Consider the following 6,000-nt stretch of genomic DNA (forward strand, 5'->3'; position numbering starts at 1 on the left):
CTAGGGCCGGGATCTGTGCAGAAGCCGCATTACCTATCCTGGCCAGCAGAGGGAGATGTTTGGTCATTTGTGCTTGAACGGCAGATGTTCTAAGTAGACAGTGATTTTGCTTTTGCCTTCTTGGGTCATGGCCTCAGAATGGCTTGTCCGATATTGGTGAATGTCCTGTAAATGGTGGGAGTTCCACAGGACACCAGCCTCTCCGTGAGTGCCAAGCATTGGTTATCACTGTTGTGATAGTAATTGTGTCCTTACTATGAAGGATTTTGTACTTTTAAAAAGTTGTTTATTTATTTATGACTGTGCTGGGTTTTCATTGCTGCAAAGGCTTTTCTATAGCTGTGGTGCACACGCTTCTCATTGCAGTCGCTTCTCTTGTTGCAGAGCATAGGCTCGAGAGAACAGGCTTAGTAGTTGTGGCAAAAGGGCTTTGTTGCTCTGTGTCATGTAGGATCTCCCTGGACCAGGGATCAAACCTGTGTCTCCTGCATTGGCAGGCGGATTCTTTACACTGAGTCACCAGGGAAGCTCCAGGATGCTGTACTTGTTAATGGTTATTTTTTACTGTCAGTATGGAAAATGTATTCTTATACTATGTAGATACATAGTTATATGTAGAAACGCAGACCTCGGGGCTTATGTATCTATATGTTTCACTTTGGCAACATGGAAACACCAGTCTGCTTCCTGCCAAATGGCTACATTCAGTCCCTGGTCCTCAGCTTTGAGATGATGAGTGTTGATACAGCAGATTAGAACTAGCTCGCTTGTTTCCCTGGTCCCATGTCCCCGATGGTCCAGGAGTGGATGGCTTTACCACCACCTGTTTCCTCAGGATCCCGAGACAGACTTCTCAGCGACCCTCTGTCCATGTTGGGTCCTGGCCTTGCAGTGTCTCCTCACCCTGTCTCTGTTCTCACTCGCCTCTCCCCTTTCACATGGCCGGGAATATCGTTTTCATAAAGCACAGCTCTGATCATGATGCTGCTTGGAAAGCAAGGAAGCACGCGGGGGACACCACGTTAATCCTGATTCCCTCATGACCTTGAAGACTGTCCCTGGCTGGTTGACATCATCTCGCGTCTGGGCTAACTTTTTAGCCCAGTGTGAAATATTTTTTCTTCCTTTCTCTGCTCAGCACAGTGTGACATTTCCTCCCAGTGGTCAGTGCTTGCCACCTCTCCAAGGGGAAGTGAGTCGCTGGCTCTTCTCAGACCCTCATCATGTGTGTGTGAAGCCTGTGCCCTGCTTGGGTGCCTGGCCCCTCTCAAGATCCTGGTGTGACCAACAAAGGACAGGCCGTGGGGCAGAGGGTTGATGCCAGCACCGCAGCTTGCAGACTCCTCGCACCCCCTCCTTCCACGCCTCCGACTGCATCTCCCCAGGGGCTGCTGTAGTTATAAGAGCAGGTGCATTTCTCTCCACCCTCATGGCCAGACCACAACCTCTTAAAGAACACTTGTCCCAGCAGGCCCAGCACAGGCACTGGTGTATCATAAACTCAAATATTTATAGAATGTATGAAACAATGTGTAAGCAGAAATTAAATAGAGGCATCGACAGAGATTACAATGAAAATACTTATGATACATTCTATTAGTACAAAGTCTTAAAACTCTAGTGGGCTGTAAAGTACTGCTAAAGCAGTGGCCAAGCCTCGTCTTGCCACTTTCATAACAACATATTGTGGATTTGACTTCTGATTAGGGAGGCAAACCAAAAAAGCAAATTCTGTTTCGTTGATTAACTTGTACAGGATAATTTCCAGGATGCAACAACTGGCTTCCATCCTTGAAATTCAGAATTTACAACTCATAGGTCCTCAGTTGTTGGAGATTTGGTTAAATACAAAATCAAACCTAATTCAGACCATTAATTACGGAGCTCCTGATGTTCTATTCATCTCTGATAGCTGTATTCTCCTGAAGAAAACTGCATTTATAAAAGAGTTATTCGTATTGGCTTGGAAATTCCAAGTTCTTTGGGATTTTACCCAACTCCACAGTTATTAAACCCTATTTTTCCCCATGTGTTAAGAACGAGGTCCATTGGGTATTTGCATGGGTTCGCTTGGATTACCTTGCATTCAGCATCGTCACAGATAGGCAGATCCATGAACCAGGAGGAGAGAACACACGTCGCTGTTCCTGCCCAGCGTCTGTTTCTTCTCAGGTCATGACCCCCCACCCTAATCCCCACTCTGCCTTGGTCTCGCCAGGACTGTACGTCAGTGTTTCCCCATCCTGTGCCATCAGTGGTGACTTGCTGGGCCAACGAGATGCTCTCTCTGCATCGCAGACTCTGCTCCCAGCTGTCCAGGTATCTAAGCATCCCTGGCCCAGGTCTCCAGAGTTGTCTAAAGCCCAGGTCTTCAGCGTCTCTTCCATCCTGGGAACAAACTGAGGGCTTGGCAGGAAGTCCCTTTTTCCCTTGTTATGCAGAATGGGTTCCTGTTGCTCATAACAGAGAATCCTAGCTAACACATTTAAGGAAATTTGCATTTAAGGGAAACTATTTTAATCTCAGCATCATCTTAATCGATGTCAAGTGACCATCCTCCACCCACCATCTCATGATGGATCTCTAACTATAGATGGGTCCTCTGTCACTGGGGGTGATCTGCCACCTCCCCCTCAACATCACCCAGCCTTGACTTTTGCATTTGTAAAATGATAATGGTTAAACATCTCATAAAATTAAAACTATTTCCATTTTCTAACCCAACAATGTCACTCTTGGGAATCCAGCCTTCAGAAAGAAAATCACCATGAATTAAGGAGTTATATTAAAGGTATCTCCTGTAAGACTGTTTGCAGGAAACAACTGGAAACAGAATAAATACCTTATTACAAGGACATGGCTGGACTGCGTATGAAATACTCCCACCAAAGGAACACATGCAGCCATGGAAAAAAAGAATGAAAATGCTGTCAAGGGACTTGGAGGAATTTCTACAAGATGAAGAAAGTGTTTAACATGATCTTTTTTGTTAGAACAAATAAAAATAAACAAAAAACTCAAAAAAATAAAATTGGTGAAGTATTTTCTTGAGCAAAGCAAAAGCAAAACAACAAAAACAGGCAGTGAGACACCCGGTTTTCATAGACTTGCTGTAACAGCGAGGTTTTTTTGTTTTTGTTTTTTTAAATACAAACTGTTTTTCAAACCACAGAGGACTAAGACTTTTATTTATCTTTTTCTTCTAACAAACATTTCTCAAAAAACAAACTGTTCCTACAGAAAAATCTGCCTTGGGGATAGCTTAGTGTTCACAGCGCATGTTTCAAAGAAATAACCAACTGTTTCCTAAAGTGTGCATCTGGGTATCTGAGCACTGACTAGGGGCTAAGCTTGCAGACTTCGGTCTTTCTGGTCTGGTATGGACGAAATTGGACTGCAAATCCACATGATCATGGCTGCCTGGCACTCATGTCACAAATGAGCGGTGTCCTTATTTCTGGGTGAAGGGAAGGAACTTACGAATTCTGGTCTTCAATTCAAGTGAAATATTACAGTTTAACATGATTCACATGGAGATGTTTGTTACATAGTCTCTTTTAAATCATTGTCAGGACTTAGGTGATTAATTATTTTTCCTTTTTTTGTTTTATGGAACATTTTGCATTGTTCTGTTCTTCAAGCTAATGGAGGAAAAACACCCTGCTGGACATGAGCCACGTTGGACCCACACTCACTGGGCTTGGCAAAGGGTGAAGAAATCAGGAGAATGGAGAGAAATTCCACAGGTGGATGGCAATGTGCCACTTCAGCTCTGCCTGGTGCCTGGCATCCCCTCCATCTGGGACATGGGGACCCTTCTCTAAAGAAACCCAAAAGCTTCAGGGAAATATCAAGACCAGGAAGGGACCAGAGGCCTCAGCTCACTGCTGATTCCACTTTAAGTCCTGTCCATTGAGAAGGGGTTGCAAGAGACTTGTTAATGTCTCTTGTTTTGTTTTTCTTTTTAGTTGCTTTAATATGGGCATCAGCTACATATTAAAAATAAATATTTTTTATTTTTTTGGCCACATCGAAAGGTATGTAAGATCTTAGTTCCCTGATCAGGGGTTGAACCCACGCCCGCTACACTTTAAGCTTACAGTCCTAACCACTGGACCACCAGAGAAGTCGGAGTGTTTCATTCTTAATTATGAATTAACAACCAGCAACCACCAGTAGGGTTTCCTGGATGGCTCAGCAGGTAAAGAATCTGTCTGCAACACAGGAGATGTGGGTTCAGTCCCTGGGTTGGGAATATCCCCTGGAGAAGAAAACGGCAACCCATTTCAATATTCTTGCCTGGAGAATCCCACGGACAGAGGAGCCTGGTGGGCTACAGTCCATGGAGTTGCAGAGATGGACTAAATAGCAAATCGCCAGAAGTACAGTCATACACTCAATGATTAAAAAAGTAAAAAGGAGCAAAATAAGAAAATAATAAAGAAATTTAGTAAGAAAATGATAATACAGACGTTAGCCTAAAACAGTAAAACTATACTTAAAACCCTTAGAGAAATAAGAGATGATATTTTATTCAAGAAAATTATACCATAAGGCACAAAGAGGAAACAAGAGCTTTGTACAACAGAATATGTGAGAAATGAAACTAAAAAACTCAGTTGGAAATTTGGAAGATAGAGTAGAGAAAACCTACCAGAAGAAATGAAAATATAACAGTAAAAACCAAAAAACGGGAGAGAAAAAATAAGAAAGTAAGAAAAATAGTGCTTAGTTGCAATGTCTTCTAAAGAATTTCATTAGAAGAGAAAGAGTGGGAGTGAGAAAAAGACTCTTTTAAAATGCAGTGTTTTTTGTTTTTTTCAAAGTTGAAGAACATTAGCTTCTGGTTTAAATGCCTCTCCTCCCACTAACCTGATTCCTCAAGACAATGAGCAATAAAGCGAAGAGTCTAAATATACTGCAAGATTAAAACAGGCGCTGACAGCAAGCATACAGGATCAGAATGCTCTAATACTGGAATTGAGAAAGACAGTGGAGACATACCTCCTCAACATCAAAGGAGATCAGTTTCTCTGCCCCAGCAAGGACAGAGAAAATGAACCGCTAAAATGGGTCTCCGGACTCCAAGGAGCTCCGGTTCTCTATGTTTCAGAGCTAGAAGAATCCAGCAGGAGGCAAAGTGAGAGAAAAGAAGTGACTTATTAGAGAGGACCCTTGTGAGGCCTACAGGCAGATGGGTGGAGAGGGTGCTGCCCCGAGAACTTGGTGGGCTACAGTCTTACAATCAAAGGGAAGTGGGGAAGGGGAGAAGACCGCCTTTTTCCTCCTTCCTGAGTAGATGTCATGCTCCCCTCATCAGCTCCTCCTCCACGCTGGGTGGGGGTGTTTTCTTGTCCCTATGTGGTCACGCCAGGACTGTCACGCCAGGACTGTCACGCCCTGGTGGAAATGAACAAAAAGGCAGTCACATATGCTAAAAGTGGTAAATCACTCAGAAAAGAAAAAAGCTCAAATTTTTTTTTTTTTTTTGGTTGTGCTGCTTGGCATATGGGATCTTAATTCCCCAACAAGGGATAGAAACTGCGACCCCTCTGGTGGAAGCAGAGTCTTAATGCTGGACCACCAGGGAAGCCCCAAAAGCTCAAATCTTGGAGGTCCACTAGCGTGTTTAGGGGGTCCACCTGGCAGGGGGTGCAGGTGTTATTTTCTGACTCAGAAATACCAACCGTCCACTTGCAGATGTCCCCGGCACCAGCCTGTCTGTCTGTTTCCCAAGCCCTCCTGTGTCCTGTTCTGGGCTTTGGACCTCAGGGTGGGGGCCCAGCTTGGGAACCTGCTCCAGCTGTTGGAGACAGGTGTCACCAGAATCACACCTGGGGTCGTCATATCCAAGCTCCCTGATTCTGGGATGATGGGCTGGCGTCTGTTTGGGGTCCATGGATCTCTTTGGTCTTGTGAGCAATATGTATCCCTGGCGTGGTGACAAATCGTCTGTGATCATGCTGGTGGATTACATTCCTGCAGGATACACTAGAGATG

The sequence above is a fragment of the Bos javanicus genome, chromosome 14 (assembly GCF_032452875.1).
Source record: "Bos javanicus breed banteng chromosome 14, ARS-OSU_banteng_1.0, whole genome shotgun sequence".
In the NCBI taxonomy this organism is placed as follows: Eukaryota; Metazoa; Chordata; class Mammalia; order Artiodactyla; family Bovidae; genus Bos; species Bos javanicus.